A 20,987-nucleotide genomic window follows, 5' to 3' on the forward strand; every position below is an offset into this window, starting at 1 on the left:
TCTCTAGTGTGCCATACTCTTCAAATTCTATGGTTAATCAGTTTGTGAAGAGATCAACCATCCCCGGAATTCAAGGGGATTTGTCATGTTCTGCCACATTTGCCTGGGGTGCTTATTAAATACAGATTATTGGTCACTGGACCTACTGAATAAGAATCTCTGGGGTGGGACCCACAAATATACATTTTAACAATCTTCCCAAGTGGTTTTTATGGATACAAAAGTATAGAACCACTCATCAAATTTATCGCTCTGTAAATTTAGTTGTTTTTGGATACCAGGAATTTAACTTGCGGGCACTCGACCACTGAGCCACATCCCCAGCCCTATTTTGTATTTTATTTAGAGACAGGTTCTCACTGAGTTGCTTAGTGCCTCGCTTTTGCTGAGGCTGGCTTTGAACTATCGATCCTCCTGCCTCAGCCTCCCTAGCTGCTGGAATTACAGGTGTGTGCCACCCCACTCAACTGTAAATTTAGTTTTTATGTAGCAGATAGGCCAAAAGTTGTCCCTGCTGTCTCTGTAGGTCACAGTGTGAAAAGAAGATGTCATTGGTATCATATCTCCTTTATTTCCTGCATTTAAAATCAATTCAACGGACACAACTTACAGCAGGTTTATGTATACATCTTTATGAGGTATTTGGGGAACTGAAAAACTATTACTGGGATCTATACCCACATTGGATGATGGGGGGAATTTTTCACTTTAAAAATGAGAAAGTGAAAAGTTTTGCCATCTACCCCCAAGTCTGTTCTGTTTTTTGAAAAGGGCGAATTTAAATTTGTTTGATTTTTTTTTTTTTTCCTCAAGTTGTCTTTTTGTCCTGTTACTTCCTTTTTTCTTTTTTCCTTCTAAAAATCTAACCATACTAAATTAAACACCATTGACATTTCTGTGGCTATCTTTTGTGCACACACACATATATATATATTTGTTAATACAATTTTATATAAACATATTGTGCTTTAAAAAAATCATGGTCATTTCTTTTTTAAAAATTCAGGGGACTGTCTTTCTCCTTTACCCTTCCTTTTCATGCTACCAGTGTTGCTGATCTTTATGTTGTATTAACTTTTTCCATGACCATGTAAAAATATATGTTATACACATTAAGATGTACTATGTATAGTATATTTCAGCATCTTTTATATGCTGTCATATTTTATACATAATCATCTTTCTTTTTTCACTTAATAAAACACAAGGGACAAGTTCTAAATTAATTGGTATAGCTCTTATTCTTTTTAATGATTATATAATATTTTTTAGTATATATATTTCACAATTAAACAACCATTGAAGGACATTTATTTAAAATAAGCACAAATCTCATTACATAATTTAAAAATACCTTTGTAAAGCAAAAAAGAAACCATAAATAAATACCATAAGCAAATGACAGATTTTGGGGGAAACACCTTTAAATGTGCAGATAAAAGATTACCATTTATGGTATATAAAGAACTATTACAAAACGGTAATAAAAATATTTTATAAAACAGAACTTTAAAATGTTTGCAAACAGTGTAACTAATCAGTCACAGTAACTCAATTCTAATTGTCAATTAATATAAAAAATGCTAGATTTATTTGTTGTTTAAAAATGCAAATTACAAATTGCAAACTATTACTTGATGCCTACTTGATATTAATATAGAACTTTCATCCATTAACATTTCTAGAACTAGTTTGTTTCACTGAAAAAAATCTATGCATTAACTTTTTTTTTTTAGGGTATCTGGGATTGAACTCTGGGGCACTCAATCACTGAGCCACATCCCCAGCCCATCTTTTGTATTTTATTTAGAGACAGGGTCTCACTGAGTTGCTTAGCACCTCACTTTTGCTGAGGCTGGCTTGGAACTCTCAATCCTCCTGCCTCAGCCTCCTGAGCCACTGGATAATAGGCATGTGCCACCACGTCCAGCCTTAACTTTGGTCTAACAAATTTTATTAAAGTTGTAAAACAGAGTTATTTCTCAGGATTCTTTTTGTTTGCTCATTGAATTTGAGGAAGATTGAATTTTATTTTCTTTCAGGCTGAACTCATAAGCTAAAGTATGAGAACAGAGATTAGAAATTAAAATTTATTTTATTTTTGTTTTTATTTTTGTAGTGCTGGGAATTTGAACACATGTTCTTGTGCATGTTAGGCAAACACTCTACCTAAGCATAGTAAATTTATTAAGTAAATTTTTATATTAATTGCATGACTTTTTTTTTATTCAAGAGGATTTCTTCCATTTCAAAATGGAGTGCTGTTGCGTTTTACAGCCATAGGTAATCCACCCTGAGAGAAAACAGTGCCACAGGGTTTTTGTGACTTGCTTAAGGTCACCTAGCTAGTCCTGCATGCTTTCTAATTTACCTTATTGTTTCTCAATGTTTTCTCATACCTTTAATTGCAGCTAATATAGAGAAATCACATTTCAAGAATTGTTTCCTTTTTCAAAAAATATTGAATTACAACTCTTGGGGAAATTAATATGATTATATTTTAAGTAGAATAATATCATATGAGAACACTATAAAAAGTCAGAAAATAAACATGACTTAACAATCCTACCACCCTAGGAGAATGAACTGTTACTTCAATTTTGCTTTATCTGTATGTGTTAATGATTTTATATATTTAATACCATAACATTTTTTCAAAAAACTTGTTATTCACTGAAAAATCTATGCATTAACCTTTTTTTTTAGGGTACTGGGGATTGAACTCAGGGGCACTCAACCACTGAGCCACATCCCCAGCCTTCTTTCGTATTTTGTTTAAAGACAGGGTCTCGCTGAGTTGCTTAGCACCTTGCTTTTACTGAGGCTGGCTTGGAACTTTCCATCCTCCTGCCTTAACCTCCTGAGCAGCTGGGATAATAGGCATGTGCCACCACACCCAGCCTATGCATTAAGTTTGGTTTTAAAAATTTTATTAAAGCTGTAAAACAGAGTTATTTCTCAGGATTTTTTGTTTGCTCATTGAATTTGAGGAAGATTGAATTTTATTTACTTTCCAAAAACTTTTGGTAATTTTGACTTTCAGGCTTTCCAACAATCTGCTTGAATCAATTCTTCCTTTTTTCAATTTATTTTTCATGCATGTTATTTTTAAGTCTTGAACATTGTTTTGTATCAGTGTCCACACCTGATCAAAAACCTTCAGTGACTCCCACTTTCCTACCTTAGTGTTTCCCAAAGGACATTAGGACCCTGGTCTAATGCTGGCAGCTGCATGTAGCAAAACCAAAAACTAAGGATATTTACCAGTGAAGTTTTTTTTTTTCCCCTAAATATTTATTTTTTGTAGTTGTAGTTGGACATAATAACTTTATTTTATTTTTTTATATGTGGTGCTGAGGATCGAACCCAGGGCCTTGCAGGTGCAAGGTGAGTGCTCTACCGCTGAGCCACAACCCCAGCCCCTACCAGTGAAGTTTTTATATCACCAAAATGTCTAGGGTAGAGGGAGAGAGCAGTTCCTGGGTTAATTCAGATGCTTGTTGATGCCAAGGATTCAGGTTCTTTTGGTCACATTGCCATCCTTAGCTCCATGGCATTTGTCTTCCAGCTTGTCTCTTCATTTTCCTAGAATGTTAATAGCATGCACAAGACTCGTATCCTCATGTATCTTTAACTGGAGTCAGAAGAAGGCTTTTTTTTTTCCTATTCAGGCTAAATACTTTTTAAAGAATTTACCTACAGATATAGATGTACCAAATCTCCTTGGTTAGAATTTTCCCCATGCTCATCATAACCCATTTGCCAAGAAGGAAAATGGAATTACCATGACTTCTGTAGAATATTTACGATTTTCCTTAGAGCCTAGTGAGGGACCCATTCTCTGGGGTAAGCATACAATTTCTGGGGTTGTTCATATGGAAGAATATCAAAAAATGGGATGATTAGGCAGACAGCCAATGTGTACCATAAAACTGAATTTTCTCAGTTTCTTTCAGGAGTCTTCATAATCTGATCCCATAATAATCTAATATGAAACCTCTATTCTATACAAGCCAATCAGTTGTCTTTCCTCCCTATATATCCTGCTCATGTGCATTCCTACCTATTGGCATATTATTTTCTGTATTTTCCAAATAATCCAATACAAAAACTCATGTTAACTCACGTTGTTTCTCTTTCATAGAAAATTTTCTCTGTTCTCTAAAGCAGATGTGGCTCTTTTAACTAAAATCTATTTAATTTAAAATTAAGTTTTTCATCCACACTAGTTGCATTTTAAGAGCCTGCTGGCTACTGTGTTGGAGAGCAAAAGCATAGAATATTTCTATCATTACAGAAAGTTCTCATGGACAGCATTACTCTAGAGATTCTTGCAAACTATGCCTATTATTTAATGTAGTGTGTGCCAAACTAGAGATCATCTGTATGGGAATCAACTGGGGATGCTGTATAAATGCAGATTCTGAGCCCTCAGAATAGAAACCAGACCACTTTCACATCAATAAAGATGAAGGACCTTGGGCTGGGGTTGTAGCTCAGTGGCAGAGCACTTGCCTAGCATGTGTGAGGCACTGGGTTCGCTTCTCAGCACCATAAGTAAATAAATAAAATAATGGTACATTGACAACTAAAATAATATTTTTAAAAAAGATGAAGGATGTTGCTTTGAGGTGTAGTTTCTGTCTTTTATGTAAATTTATTGACATTTGAGTTTTTATTAATTTTCTTATGCTCTAAACACAGTTTTTATATTAAGTTTTAGAATTTTAGGGTATAGACTTACAAAATTTCAAAAAGTATTCTTTGCTGAATCTTAGAACATAAGCCTCTTAAGAAGAGGTACTATGACATATTATTTTCTGTATTTTCCAAATATCCAGTACAAATATATCTAATACAATATTGGGTACAAAGTATTGACCAATTAGCTGTATTCTACAGAATTGACAATCTAGAGTCTATTATATTTAATTGCTAATTCTTTGAAAAATAATAGGGTTTTCAATATTGAAGATAGAAGATGGATGATAATGAAAGTACTTCTCAATATTTTCCTCAGTTTCATTTATTGGAAATAAGCCTGAATATTATGATTGTATTTCTGAGTATCATATGAAGATGTTCCCTATACAGTAAAGATTTGCAGCACTTAAGAAAAGAATGGCTGTTTTTAAAATCCTCTGAGTTCTTGATTCTTTTATGGAACATAAACTAGTCAAACCTCTGGAGCCATAGTTGTAAATGGACTCCCCAGGTGAATTGGGTTCGTCTCTCAATTAGCTAGTAGTCCCAGGTAGCTGTTCTGTGCTCTGCTTTGATGATTTGTTAATGGCCTGAGAATTGCTGGAGCAAGATCTTGACACATTGGAGATTAGCTAAGGCTACATGTTCACAAGTTGGAAAACAAGTGAATGGTCCAATAGAATAGTCATTAGCCATGAGCTACAGAATCTCAGGACTAATTTGAGGAATTTTTATGCACAATTTCACAGCTTGAATCATTCTTTGAGTTGATGTAAAAACAAACAGCAACATTCTGTGGTAGGCTCATATATTAATAATGTTACTAAATTCTTAGTTTTCTGTAAAAATTAGGCCATGTAAAAACCCCTATTTCCCCCCTTTTTCATATGCATGGAACAATCAGATACTAGGTGTGATATTTTTACAGTATTACTACCTTTGGGTAGTAAGTATAAAGTCAGAATTCAAACCTAAGGCTGGCTGATTTCAAAGTTATTATTCTTTCCTCTGTGTCGTACTAGGTATATACATCTTGTGGCTTTAGTAAATTGTAAGATCTAGAAGTCAGGAATTGTGTCTTAAAATGTTTTTTCTTACCCAAAACTTAGTCAAAAGTTTTATTAAATGAACCATCTGCATAATCCACTGAAGCTCTGTTGGAGTCTGTAAATGAAGTATCTGGGTTATGGTATTTCAGATATTCTAAATGTTTGAGGTTTTATGCCACTGTAAAGATCCCTGAGCCCGTGGTATGCCTTATCTCAACGTTTACCTTCAGAGCAGGATCTGTGATGAAACAGTACATGGCATAGTTGCATGTCTGAAATTTCAGAGAGAGAGAGAGAGAGAGAGAGAGAGAGAGAGAGAGAGAGAGAAATACATGTATATACACACAGAGTGTGTTTATCAGTATATGAGTGTATGCATAAAACAGTCTGTAATTATAAAAAAGTCATGAAAGTCTTTATGACCCGTATACTTGTCCCTACCTATTCATCTCTTATTTAATAATTTAATTAATAGCAAGTATTAATAATTTAATTGATACAAATTAATCTGTACTACTACACACATTGTGCAAACATCATTTCTAATCTTTACAACAACCCTGTGATACAGGCATCATTCTCACTTTTACAGCTAAGAAAACAAAAGTTTAGAAAGGGTTAAGTAAATCTCACATGAGCCTTTGGGTAGTAAGTATAAAGTCAGAATTCAAACCTAAGGCTGGCTGATTTCAAAATTATCATTCTTTCCTCTATGTCGTACTAGGTATATACATCTTGTGGCTTTAGTAAATTGTAAGATCTAGAAGTCAGGAATTGTATCTTAAAATGTTTTATCTTACCCAGAAAAGTAACTTGTTACAAATGTTGCTGCTCTTGCTGAAGGTGGCCATAGGTAAGTGCTAAAAGTCTATATTAACTCTTTCAGATCCTTAGGGAATGGTTTAGTGCAACATTTTGGGGAAACAGGCTGTACAAGGCTATCTCTTGGTGAAGAATGGTGCTAATGGGGATCAAGTCCTGGGTTTTCTTAGCAAGCTTGAATGAAGGCTCCAAGATGGTAGATGTTTTGTCCTTTTGCTTATTGCTCCATCTGTAGCACCTAGGACAGACAGGGCATAGTTGCCCCTCAGTAAACATTTGTTAAAGAATGAATGAATGAATGACATGTGTGGAGAGGTGTTAGATTTAGTCTACGACTGTATATTCTGTATATTTGACCTGGGTCAAACTTATTTCCTGTCCAAGCCACTGACCACAAGAGGACTTGGGGGAAAGGGGGAAAAATCAAGGCAAGGTCCATGCTTTTTGGAAGCTGTCAGCAGCGTTATCTTTTGAATAAAGGGTGGGAGCAGGAAAAATAAATCCAAAAGCTTTTTGTGGCCAAGGTGAAGGGAGATACATTTCATTTCTCTCTTCTTTTTGAATTTCACAAAATGATAATGTCTTTGTAATCCTTCATGCATGTTCAATTTATCTTCAAATTTACTTATTTGCAAATGTACTTATTATTATTTATATATATTTATTTTTTAGTTATAGATGGACATGATGTCTTTATTTTACTTGTTATGTGGTTCTGAGAATTGAACCCAGTGCCTCATGCATGTCAGGTGTGCACTCTACCTCTGAGCCACAATCCCAGCCCACAAATTTACTTATTATTTGGTAATATGGGCTTTGCATTTGCCAATAAATATCCTAGTTAAAATGATAATAATAATGGAAACCTAGTGTGGTGGTATATGACTGTAATCCCAGCTACTTTGAAAGCTGAGGATAGAAAGATAGTAGAATGAATTGAACATAACTTTTCCTGTGTTCATATACGAATACACTGCTAGTGTAACTCCACATCATGTACAACTACAAGAATGCAAAGTTAGACTCCATGTACGTATAATATGTCAAAATACACTCTACTGTCATGTGTATCTAAAAAAAAAATTAAAAAAATAAGGGTGAGGATAGAGGATCACAAGTTTGAGGCTACCTGAACAACTTAGTAGACTCTGTCTCAAAATTAAAAACATAAAAATAAAAAGGGCCATGGATGTAGCTTGGTACAGGCTGTAGTACAGGCTGTGGTAGAGTGCGTGACTAGCCTGTGGTAGGTCCTTGTTTCAATTCCCAGTATCACCTAAAGAAAAAAAAAGAAAGAAAGAAAAAAGAATGAAGCCCTTTATTTCCAGGATAGTATTGCTTGAACATGGAAATTGATAGTCTGAAAAAAAAAGTGTGTTGAAAACTGTGACAAATTTCTTGTGCTGTATAAATGTTACAGTTGTATTGCTTATTCTGTTTTAAATTGATAAAACTTCCAAAATCAAAACAGTGTGGGCTTATTTTAGATACTGTTACACCAGAGGTTACCAGACATCTGTCATGATGTTTATCTTTGGGAAGCTAAAGTTCATGTATTGCAAATGGACACCATCATTCTAATTTAGATTAAGGTATGTGTCTAACCAGTACTGATTTTTAATTTTTTTTTTTAGTTGTAGATGGACACAATATCTTTGTTTATTAGTTTATTTTTATGTGGTGCTGAGGATCGAACACAGTGCCTCCCACATGTGAGGCAAGTGCTCTACCATTGAGCTAGGGCCCTAGCCCCAGTACTGATTTTTGAAGGCTTTGAAGTTGTAATTGGTAACAGTAATCATAGTATCAAACTATCCCTCATTTCATTGGGATAAAAAGTAATGATTTTCTCAAATACATTTGTCACTTCCTTAAAAGCAATTTTTTTCTCTTCATGATTTTCCTACTGAGCAAGAGGTTCATGTCTACTGGGGGTAATAGAATTCTCCACTGGGTAGGAAATTAACAATAAAAGTAAGTTAATAAGTCTTTATTAGGTACCTATAATTGGAATAAGTGCTGTGGAGAGAAAAAGGAAAATAAAGAGCTGTCCCTGCCCTTGGGGAAAGCTACAATCTAGTTAAAAGACAGAATTGTGACTTGTGGTTTTGTAGACTCATTTCTAATTTTATTCAAACCACGTTCCTCAAACCATTACTGATGTAGTAAAAGATTTATATAATGTAATATGTAAGGGTTTTATTTGTTCTCTTCCCCAGTACCAAAATTATAAAAGAACGTATTTGAATTGATATCTAATGGAGTTTTAATGTCCATTTCATTTTTTTAATATGAAAAGTTATTTTAAACATTTTCATTAGGCATTGAATATGAAATTTGAAATAGTATTGGTGATGTTAAGAAAACTGTGGTATGAGCTTGAAGTTGGTTAGTGATACTTCATGGATATTGAAGTTTCTATAAATAATAATAAAACTGTAGCAGGCATTTTTGGGGGGAAGATATGAATTTAAACACTATTCAATTCATGTCCTTTTTGTGTGTTTTATAATTTTAGTAAATATTTTTATTTTGAGTTGTTCTTTTTTAAAATAATTTTTTTAGTTGTCAATGGACCTTTATTTTTCTTATTTATGTGTGGTGCTGAGAATTGAACTCTGTGCCTCACACATGCTAGGCAAGTACTCTACCACTACGCCACAACCCCAGCCCGCCTTTTGAGTTGTTCTTTATGTAGTAAATTTAAGGCAGGTGAAATTATCATTTAAAGAGGAAGTAAATGAAAGCTCATTTTGACATTCAGACCATATTTAAAGAATATTACAATTATATGAGATTACTTAATATGTTGCTATTCTACTGATGCATGTAAATTATAATGAGAAATAATAAACATTTAAAGCACAGGTCTTAAAAGTATTTCTTTATAAATACAATTCACTCCTTAGAAATTTAGGTTCTTGATGGTTAGGGTGGTGCTTGCCTATAATCTCAGTTACTCTGGAAGCTGAGGCAGGAAAATCAAATTTGAAAATCAAAAAAATGAAATGGACATTAAAACTCCATTAGATAAGAATTCAAATACATTCTTTTATAATTTTGGTATTGGGGAAGAGAACAAATAACATCTTTACGTATTACATTATATAAATCTTTTACTACAGCTTTGGCAATTTAGGGAGACCCTGTCTCAAAATAAAAAACAAAAAGGAAGGGACTGGGGATATAGTTCAGTGGTAGAGTACTTCTGGGTTCAATCCTCACTCCCATCTCCCCTTCCCTCCTAATTTCAGATTCTTGAAAATTTTTCATCAATGAAAAATTAGGTGCATTCTAATTTGGCCCTTGAAATGTTTCTATGCACAAGAGTTTAAAAGTAGTAAGATGAAATCATGTCATATTTATCATAATATGTTATCTTTATATAAATTTTCTTTTAATTGAATTAAATTAAATTTTCTACCAGATTTGTGGGCCCCCAAAGAAGGAAAGTACAGGTTAAGGAAAGAAAGAAAGAAAGAAAGGTGGGGGAACCCCCACAAACTTAAAGAATAATTAGAATTCACTACACATACAATAGTATTTTAGTTTTAAACTGTTAGTCCTATAAATTAGGACCCATTAAATAAAAGGTTTAATTGAGTCTGCTAAACTCAGTTCATTACATTTATGTAGTCATTTATTGCCATTGATACCATCTCTATTTATTAAAAACCTGAAACTTATGCCCATGGAGAAGGCTGACTTTTGTTAGTATTTTGACTTAGCTGCTAAAAGATACTTTCTTCTTAACTCTTAAGTTAAAGCATTGATATATAAATCCTATTGAAATGATGTATTAAGTTGACTGATTAAAAATAGTCACAACTTTTCTTTCTCCTAGGAATTAGAGATTTAAATCTCTGAAAACATTAATGTGTGTGGGATGGTTATGATAGTCCAGCTGCCTTTGTGTGTGTTTCATTTAAATGTAAATTTATCTTACAGACTCTAAAGATGAGCTCAGAAGGTAGAGAATTTTAATGTGAATAGTCATTTTCTTTGTTTTTCATGAATACCAAAATCCCTGTTTTACACTAAAGAAAGAAAAAAAAAACCTTATTAAACAGCCAGCACTCAACTGCTTTTTTTTAAAGGTTTTTAATGGATTATCAATTTTCTCTCATTAGCAGTAGTTCTAAGATTACATAATTCCATGAGAAGAAAACTAATTTATACACTATAAAAGCACATATGTCAAGAATTAAACAATGTCCAGTATGATGCTAGGTATTATTTTACAGTACTTTGTAAAAGCAAACAGTAGTGTTTTAGCCAGAAGTCAGCTTGTAGAAATGTATTACAAATAATTAAATCTTAGATGTTAAGAAATTAACTATTGAAGGTGGCAAAAGTCCATTGACATATATGTATGACACATATCTATATGCTGTGTATATAGTTAGACTGATACATAGTTTAATCATTGATTAAAATATCTAATACTATAATTATAAAACTTCCAGGAACAGTTTTTGAGAACAAGTTTTCAAGGAAGTTTCCATTTATCACTATACTCTTTAAGACAGAAGATCAAGATTCCAAGCTCCATATTTTTGCTTCATTTTATCCTCACTGTTGGTATCAAATAAGCTACTATGACTGTTCTCCCAAGGAAGGTTACCTTCTGTTGTCTTTAGCAATCTTTTCTACTTCTATACAATGAAAGAAGTCATTTTTTAGAGTGGCTATTGATTGCATATTTTGAACACATTTTTGTCTGTAGTTATTGTGTTACCAGCCTGTGATTAACTTGTGCTATAAAAACAAACAAATAGACCAAAACCTGTTTGATCTACCCTAACCTTTCCATATGTAAATTTTGGAAAAGTGACACTGTAGCATGCCAATAAAATGTACTCCTGCATTGACATTTCCAGAGTAATTATAAAAAAGGATTATAAAGTTTACTGAAGGGATTGTTATTTGTTGGTTGATAAAATTTACTTAAGCCACCTAAATGTAAATATTTCCCAAGCAACCCCTATGGAGTCAACGGTTTCCTTTAAAGAAAAAAAAAAATAACCTTTGTTTATTCTAAATATCTGTTTTTCACAAGAAAAGTAAAGGAGTGTTTTCCAAACATTTTTAGAAGGTCTTGAATTTTTATTTATGCCACTTTTTAATATACAAGTTTCCATCAAATACTTGCAGATTTAAGACATAACTGCATATTTTGCTCTAAGTAATAGTTGTCATTTAGAATTTGAAACAGTTTTACAGTAACCAGATGGGGTATGAAATGTGTATTCATAGTACTTTCTAATTTACAGATTCTAGGATATGAGGTCAGACACATTGGTTTATAATCAAAATAAGGGATTCGTTTTCTTTGTAATTCTAGTGAAATAAAGAGGAGGCATATTCTTTGAGAACAGGAATGTAAGTACCAATCTTAGAAGTAACCCTCACATCAAACAAATCTCTTTTTTTGTTCCTTTTCCAGTTCTCTCCCCATCCTCTAAACTCCTGAGCTTGGAGAAAGTGAACTCTAAAAACCAGTCTTTCTCTATGTGAATGCCAAACCTTGTGGAGAATTTGTGTGGTGGAGTTTCTCTCATCTCAGGTACAGTATGTGAATACTTTGTAAAAATACTATGCTGCCCTGGTTACACTTTTACTTTCCCAGTTACTTTGATCGTTAGGCAAAGAAAACTAATAATGAAGCTCATTTCATTATTTGAGTCAAAACCTTATTAGTCTAAGACACATATTTTGTAACAAAAATTTTGTTTCTTAAAACCATTTGGAAATGAATATTCATATTTATTATAGTTATTTTTGTTGGGAGGTTGTCATTGATAGTTGTAAAAGTGTTTCTTAGGTTACAAATGGTGAGCCCCTTTGGAAGATGATGACCCAGTGATATCAACTTGCAGAAAATTATTGTGATAAATCAGCTTTCTCTGGGTTTATTTCTATTTTGTGTAATGGTTTGAGAAAAATCATAGATGAGAACAAATTAGCATGAGTATTTTTAATCATTCCATCTGGTAAAAACTTCATGCCTCGCTTAAGAAACAGGATAGTTTTTTAGAGGTATTTTCCTTTTAATAACTGCTACATAGCAACTTCCTCATTTAACTTTTTACAAGGACATTCTGTAACATATGGTGGTGTTTAAATGGGTGGCCTAGGTAATTGTAAAAGGTTTATACTTCACACTCAGGGTTGTTACCTGGTAACTAAAAATGCTATCTGAGTCTATTTTTGGAGTGCCAGGGTGAGTGGGGGATGGGGAGAAAGAAACTTGAATCAGTGACCATCTGGCCCAGATTTGGCTGATTTCCTGTGCACTGCCCTTTGTTTCAACCAGACAATGGATTGTTCCTTTTCCAGATAAGAATTCGGTTGATGACTTTGTGCTGAATCAGCAGGTTTGGTTTGGGATTGTAAGCATAGACTCATATTGAAGAGCTTTTTATTGTTCTGAGGTCACTCTCCTTGTCTTTGTTAGTTACAAGATATTTTTAAGGTTCTTTTTTATGATATATAGTGGTGGTTTTACAGCAAATAAAATAATTGGAAATGCAGCTTTCTAGTTTGGTATTATCTGCCTTTAAAACATTGAAAATTTCCTGTCTTTAGTGTCCAAAATTAATACCTCCCTGATTATGATTTTTTTGATGAGTTTATATAGAATCTTCTCTTGTCTGAACTTGAATTTTTCATCTGAAACTTTAATGATTTAAATTTAATGTTGTCCTAAACCTAAGAAAAGCTTTTATGACGTGGTTATTTAAATAGTAACTTTTCTGTGACATCTGTTGCCATATATTTGCAAATTACATTTTAGGAAGCTATTTTCCTTACTTTAAAAGCTGCCTAACACTGTTTTTTTTTTTTTTTCCTTAAAAAAAAAATACTGACTAGAAGTAGGGAATTTTGGTGGCCTAGCATTCCAAGTAAGTCAACCATCAATTTTTATAGGTTATCTCAGAAGCAATAGAGATCAGAGGATTTTTAATGCCACTCTACAGAAGACAAGAGCAAAATTCAGTGCTACCATCTTGCTGTGTGGCCAGAAATTATGATCATTTTTACTTCTGAAGTGATAGGAGAATTGTTGGTAGATTTTAAGCTGAACTTCTAGCTTAACTCTCATCTCCTTGTAGCTGAATTGTCACTTAACACTCCAGTACAGAATTTTCTGCAGACCACTTTTTCTAAAACCACTTATAACTAAAATTCAGCATCTGATCAGAACTGGCTGCTTTGAATGAAATCTAATCTCAAATTCTTTTGTGTTGATAAAGGTATGCTCTTTAAGTAGAATCAAGGGGCCTGATCATAAGAAAAAAGCTTGATCGTTAGTTCCTCGGGGATCTAATTATGTAGCAGATGGGACCACACGGCACAGTTCAGTGTCATTTGGTGTGATTAATTTTAGGTTCACATCCAGCAAAAGCAAATACAACAAATGACACAAAATCTTAGTCTGCATCCATTTGGGACACTGCCCATTTATTTATATGTTGTAGTTCTCCTCTTTTGGATTTCTTAAATAGACTGGTCTATTTGATACTAATCAGGCCATCATTGCATGTTTAGCTTAAATGCACGGGTGTTTTGGATACATGCATGTCATGAATGTTAGTTGGAGTAGAATATTTAGATTTAGAGAACTAGTTAGTTAAATAGTTGAATGAGGCAGAGTTAGAAGCTCCAACCACATGAAGACAAGTTCTACTTTATCTTCCTCCCTGCTTTAATCAGAGACTGGTTCAGGGAACTAGTTCGAGGTGGAGGGGAAGGTTTTATCCTTTTTTCTCCCCTTCCCCCTCCCGTTCACCCTTCACCCCCCAACCTCTGACTCTCCTTCAAATCTCACTGAGGAATTATGGTCTCTACAGAGGCTTGGTTGCAGATGCCTGGAAGTTTACACTGCAGAGAGTTGTTTTGTTTGGCATAGCTAATCAGGAGCCAGGCTGGAATTGCTCATAGCTGTCATTCAGGTTTTGTTTCAAAGTCCAAGGACCTGCTGGGAAAAACAAAAAGCTAATGAAAGCTGACTGTATTTAGGCCTCAAATCTGTGGAATCTGAAATGATGTCCTGACAGTGTATTCTTATTCTTCCACATTCTTGCTGTTACTAAGGTAACAGATTTTTAGAGGCTTTTCATCTTCATTGTCAAGTATTTGCTACACTTTTTGTTGTTTTTCAGATTAGAGCAATTCAGATTATCTCCTTTTGAGATGAAGGAAAAAGAGAAAATAATGGAAATAAAATGTCTGAATCAATTACCCTGACTGCTAATAAGATCTGTTTTTTTTTTTTAAATGCCGTAAAATCCTTAGAGTAATAACAAGTATTAAAACTTAGGGCAAGATCAATTTCCTCATGTTTGGGAGTACTATGTGAAATTTCCATTCTGTAATATGTAATAGGAAGTGTTCATATAATCACCAAAGAGTACATCGTAAGAGAAAAGGGTATGTGGTGAAATACCCTGTCTTTACATTTTTTCTTCTTGACTGAAAAGCCAAATGATGTAAAAAAAAAAGTGATGTGCTTGAAATCTATGTATAAATGATAAAATCAGGTAGTATGACAAAATGAATTATGATAAACATGTTTACTGAAAAAAAAAAACTTGTCTTTTTAATATTTGTTTTCAGAGAATGTGTTGCCTGGGTAGATTAGATTAGCATTCATCTATAGGAAAATGCTGTTGTTTTTTACAGTCTGTTTGGGGCACATATTATCTGTGGTTTGAGAAATAATAAAGAAAAGATAATTTTGGCAGGCAAGGTGTTCTTTGGGTTGGCTTTAGATTTGAGAATCCCCAGGGATATGCTTGAATAGTGTTATAACCTTTACAAATCTTCTTGTCAAGAGTTGACTCATTGGAAGATAACACTGTTTTTTTTCACAGATTTATCAAACATCTTCATCAAGTACTCTTTCCCCTGTGGCAATGACTAAATATTGAAATAACCTAGCTTTAGTACTGATCAGATCACTTCACTAATTTCATCCCAACACAATAAAAGCCTACATTCATGGAGATAAGATCTAGCTTAATTTTCTTTGGAGACACAAATAAGAGTGAGCAGCTGGTTGAATGAGAAAGAACCCATAAGGGTCTGGAAGAGAAGTGCCCAACGTGTATCAGAAGGCCTTCGTTTTAATTTCTGTATCTTTGTTCATGCTGGTTTCCTAGCCTGGAATTTGTCCTCTCTCCTCTCCACCCAGCTAAATTCAATGCTTCTCAAGGTCCAGCTCAGGGCCTTCTTCATTCACTAAACCCTCTTCAACTAGTTCTGGTGTCCAGAGAGAGAATTTGTATCCTCAGGTGATCGCAATATCTAAAGAATTGTGTTCAGATATAGTTTTGCTTTTTTTCTTGGCGGTGGGGGGGTTGCAGAAAATGATTAGGATGGGGAGACATCAGGGAAAATAACAGAAAAGGAAAGGATCATTTGAAATGGGCAAGTTTAATCCAGAAAAGATTTCAAAAGAGACAGGACAGTTGTCTTCAAGGGCTGATGTGTGCAGCTGGAATTAGATTGACTCTAATTACCTTTAAAGCAGTGGTTTTTCAAATTGTGCTCTGCAGAGCTGCAGGGATTTTGTGATGATCCTTGGGTTGCAGGGGAAAAGAGAAGAAGAGAGGACTGATGGACATGCTGAGTGCCCCCTGCAGCTGCCAACAGAAGAGTTTCACTTTTAACTGCTTTCTGTTTTGGGGTTTTGCCTAATATTTCTTTTAAAGACATGTTGCACTGCTTTAAAAAAAAGATGACGTTCTAACAATTACTGCCATATAGAATAATAGGCGAGAGTTTTGTTTCAAATCAGGATAAAATGTTCTAACAGTAAGAGACTTTGAAAAAAGTTAAATGAACTGCTTTGTGAGATGACTTCTACATTCAGTCATAGTTTAATGACCCTGACAACGATGTTGGAAGATTTCTGTTTGGGGGAAAGGTTGGGTTGGGACATCCTGTCTAAAAGAGTTCTAAAATTGTGGAGTAGATGTCGTCTCTTACTGTCAGTATCAGATAATTTGGCACCTAACAGTTATCCAGTGGGTTTTGGAGTAAATTCTTCTTCCCATTAAATCATGAGGTTCCAGAAAGAAGGAACACTGTTTTCACTGCTTTTGGATTCTTCAGATCCTAATGCAGATGTGGGGGCCCAGGAAAGACCTGTTGGTACAAGAAATGACTGCAAGAAACACTTGCTTGACTGCCTTGTGACCCCCATCCAACATGAAGGATGATAAGGGAAGGTATTTGCAGGAATTTTTTTCTGCTATTGCCTTCTGCCCTTCAGGAATAGTAGAAATGACAAAGGAGATTTAAGATAAGCACACACACCCCGCTTTTTTTTTTTTTGGCCAGGAGGCCAGAATACTACTGTGTTTGAAAAAATTGGACATGGCTCCCTGAACCTAATAGATAAAAAGCTGAGTCTGGAAATCTTGGCTTTCCATACAAATTGAGAAACTGAGGCACAACAGAAGGAGGAAGTGAGTGAGATTCCCTGGCATTCCAAGTGCAGAAAAGAGAATGCATTATAAAAGGATTTCATTGGCTACCTCGACTTCAGGACATTTTTCCTCATGTTTCAGTTGGTTCTGATTGATTATTGAGAACTAGAACTAAAGGTATGAATTACAGGAAAGTTTTACAGATGAAAGATTGGAATCTAGTAATTGTGGTAGAATCGATAGGGGCTGACAAGTGTTTGATGAACACAGTGTAATCTGAAGCAGCCCTTTACTCCTAGGAGGCCTTTCATATTGTCTCCTTTGTACTGGGTAGAAAATAGTGAAGTGTTCCCCCAGTTCCGGGTACATTACCTTATACCTAGCAGTCACTAAAACAGCTTATGGAATTGAGCTGAATTTTATTGCTGGGACTCCCAGAGCCAGTTAGACTATGGTGTACACTGTAGCTAGTGATCATAATCATCACTGCTTGAAGCCCCCATACTTCTACAAACTCGCATGAGATTTGGGACCAGTTTCATGAAGTCAATATCTTACAGTTCAAATGGGGATATAGGTCACATCTGAAAACACAAGAAGGCTTGTAAAAATCTCTGTTCAAGTTGTTTAGTGTTTGATAGACGACAAGAGGAATGCCTAGAGCCAGGAAGCATTGTAATGACCCCCGGAAAAAAAGAGATGCTTTTCATTAGGTGAGAGTTTATAATTTCTAGGTGTATGCACTGTAATACCTGAATATTTTTAGGGGTGATGATGTCATAACAAGACAAAATGCTAGATTGGGAAGTATTCTCAAAAACGTTCTAATGCCTGTGTATGTTTTACTGATGGTGGAGAAACTGGAGGCCCAGAGACACTTAAAGCACCAGGACTGGTGCATAGATCAATTGATTCCTAATGTAAATAACTATTCATAATGGTGATGGAGGAGATCTTTATTCATTCTCTAATTTTTAATAATATTTAGGAATAGCCTTTACTTCTTTTTATTTATTTATTTACTTACTCTTTATAATCAGTTATACACGGCAGTAGAAAGCTCTTTTGATTCATTGTACACAAATGGAGCAGAATTTTTCACTTCTCTGGTTGTGCATGAAATGAAGTCATCCCATTTGTGCAATCCTACATGTACCTAGGGTAATGATGTTTGTCTCATTTCACTGCCTTTCCTATCTCTTTTCCCATTCCCCCATCCCCTTTGCCCCGTCTGAAGTTTCTCCACTTATCCCATGTCCCCCACATTTGGATTAGCATCCACTTATCAGAGAAAACATTTGGCCCCTGTTTTTTTTTTTTGAGATTGGCTTATTTCACTTAGCATGGTATTCTCCAATCCCATCCATTTACCTGCAAATGCCATAATTTTATTTTCTTTTAATGCTGAATAATATTCCATTGTGTATATGTACCACAGTTTCTTTATCCATTCATCTATTTAAGGACATCTAGGTTGCTTCCACAGTTAAGCAATTCTGAATTGTGCTTCTATAAACACTGAGGTGGCTGTGTTACTGTAATATGCTGTTTTTAAGTCTTTAGGGTATAAACTGAGGAGTAGGATAGCTGAGTCAAAGAGTTGTTCCATTCCAAGTTTTCTAGGGAATCTCCATACTGCTTTCCAGATTAGTTGCACAAATTTGCAGTCCCACCAGCAATGTATGAGTGTGCCTTTTCCCCTACATCCTTGCCAACGTTATTATTTCTTGTATTCTTGATAACTGCCATTAGGAATAGCCTTTCTTTTCAAAGCTGTTTTGTAATTGGAGAATTTTGGATAATTCTGAAAACTGTCAATATATCCTTAAGGACATATTAATATGTATATGTTAATATAAGGAGATTTTATATATATATATATATATATATATATATATATATATATATATATATATATTACTATATCCTGTGCCTCAGGACTTAATGTAGTAAGAGGGTGTGATAAGGAACTGAGGTTGTGGCTCAGTGAAAGAGGACTTGCCTAGTGTGTATAAGGCACTGGATTCAATTTTCAGCACCACATAAAAATAAATAAATAAAATGAAGGTATTATGTCCATCTACAACTAAAAAAAATTTTAGAAGAGGGCATAGTAAGTATAAATAACATCATAAATCTATTTATGTAGCAGATAACACTAAATGCTTTAGGCAGCAAGTGTCTTATGCCAGAAGCAATAAAAATAGAATATAAATCTATGGAGAAAATTTAATTAAGACAATTTGGAAATTGTCTACCATATAAAAAGGATTGTTTAAGCATATTAAAGGATATTGGGATACATTTTTAAGTCATTTAAAAGAATACACTAATACTTTTGTGTGTGTGTGATGTTGGGGATCATTCATGCTAGGCAAGCACTCCTCCGGTGTTTTATACCCCAAGACCAAACATTATTTTTAAGGCATTAGTGACCCTCAGATGTGTGTGCATATTTATGTGACAACAGTTTATTAAATTGTTAATTAATCAATCCGCATCTTTGAGTTATACCTGGTGGCTCTAGAGATCAGAAATAGGGTCAGGATAAAAGTTTTGCAGAAGAAAATTTAAAACATAATGAGAAAAGAAATTTAAAACATGTTTTACTTTATTATTAAATATGCCAGAGTCTCGTAATTAAAATTAGTTGTTCTTCTACCTTTGTCTTCCAACCACTCAAATCTACTTACTAAAGATAATCCCAGCTTCTGTAGATCTTTCCATGAGCATTTGGTGCATGTATATGCATATAAGGAAGCATATGAACATACTATTTGATGCTTTGCATTTTCATAGCTGTATTTTGGAGACTGATGAAAATCTTCCTATGATCTAATGTTCTTCAGCAGTGGAACAGGCTGTTCCGTCATGTAGTTGAGAAGCGTCACTACAGCATTGAACAGAGGCTGCAGGATGGGCTGTGAAGAGTGTTGGAGGGATTTGTATCCTGAGTGAAAAACGGAAAATAGAACATTGAAGGTTTTCTTCTCAAATTCTGTGACATATTAAAGTTCCTACTAGGTGCTTAGCATGATGGGGACAAGATAAAAAAAGAAAGAAAGATATCAGACACTTTTGTTGGGAAGCTAAGATATATGCTTACATGTATATTATCAGAGTAAATGTGAAAATTTCTGTAAGACAAAATGAGTGATATAAAGATCTATCCAAAGAGCTGTTGCATAAGCCGGGTAGGTGACAGTCAGTGTCATGAGTTAAATAGAGTGACATCTAAGAAAAGTTTGCTTAAGAGGTGAGGTTGTACCAAACCTTGAAGAATTGAATTTGGATTATTAGGGAAGAGGTAAGGAGAGCAGTTTGTCATTGTGGAACACTGAACGTGTGTGAATACAAAAGCAGTGGGTAGAACAGTATTAAAGTAGAGGCAATCAGAGGGATAGGGAGTCAGCTGTTAGGCTGAGACCATGTTATGGTATGAAGGATTCCAGGTTTTGTGGTTCAACCTACATTTACCAAGTGACAAGGGCCCCGCTGAAAATTTCTGAACAGGAATGGGACAGTGTTGTGTTTTAGAAAGTGACTCTAAGCTACTGCATAAATATGGGCTCAGGGTAACAGAGACCTGAATGTTGTTAGTGTTGGAAGTGAAAGAGATTCAAAAATAAAAGGAAAAGAGGTAGGGGATTGCTGGTTGAATTTTGAGATCAAGAGAGAGGCACAATAGATGGATGACTCCAAGTTTTCAAGCCCATTGCTTGGGAGAAAGATGTCGCTGTTAACAGAAATAGGGGAGACAAGTTGGTGTTTCGGATAAAAAGGTGATACATTTGATTTTAGATGAAAGTTGAAATGATGGGAAGATATTCATGTAAAAATTTGTAGTTGAAAGAATGGGAATGATGTTCTCGAAATAAATTAGAATGGTGGATGGCCATATTCTCAGGGCTATAAGTTTAGGGCCAGTCTGTGATTGGCATTTGTTTAAATTCGAACTGTGATTGATACTTGTTTA

At 34.5% G+C, this 20,987-nt stretch overlaps 1 protein-coding gene across 6 annotated transcripts in view; it reads left to right on the forward strand.

Annotated features, from left to right (window-relative positions):
• Positions 1-20,987, forward strand: part of Greb1l (GREB1 like retinoic acid receptor coactivator) — a 264,690-nt gene that overhangs the window by 8,345 nt on the left and 235,358 nt on the right. For all 6 annotated transcript variants that reach the window (XM_046438512.2, XM_046438513.2, XM_046438514.2 and 3 more), the window contains exon 2: positions 12,022-12,141. The gene's annotated coding sequence lies outside the window, so the exon portion shown is untranslated. The remainder of the gene's footprint in view (positions 1-12,021; positions 12,142-20,987) is intronic.

This window comes from Marmota monax, unplaced genomic scaffold (assembly GCF_021218885.2).
Source record: "Marmota monax isolate L192 unplaced genomic scaffold, Marmota_monax_Labrador192_F-V1.1 WCK01_AAM20220418_F8-fsc00232, whole genome shotgun sequence".
Lineage (NCBI taxonomy): Eukaryota > Metazoa > Chordata > Mammalia > Rodentia > Sciuridae > Marmota > Marmota monax.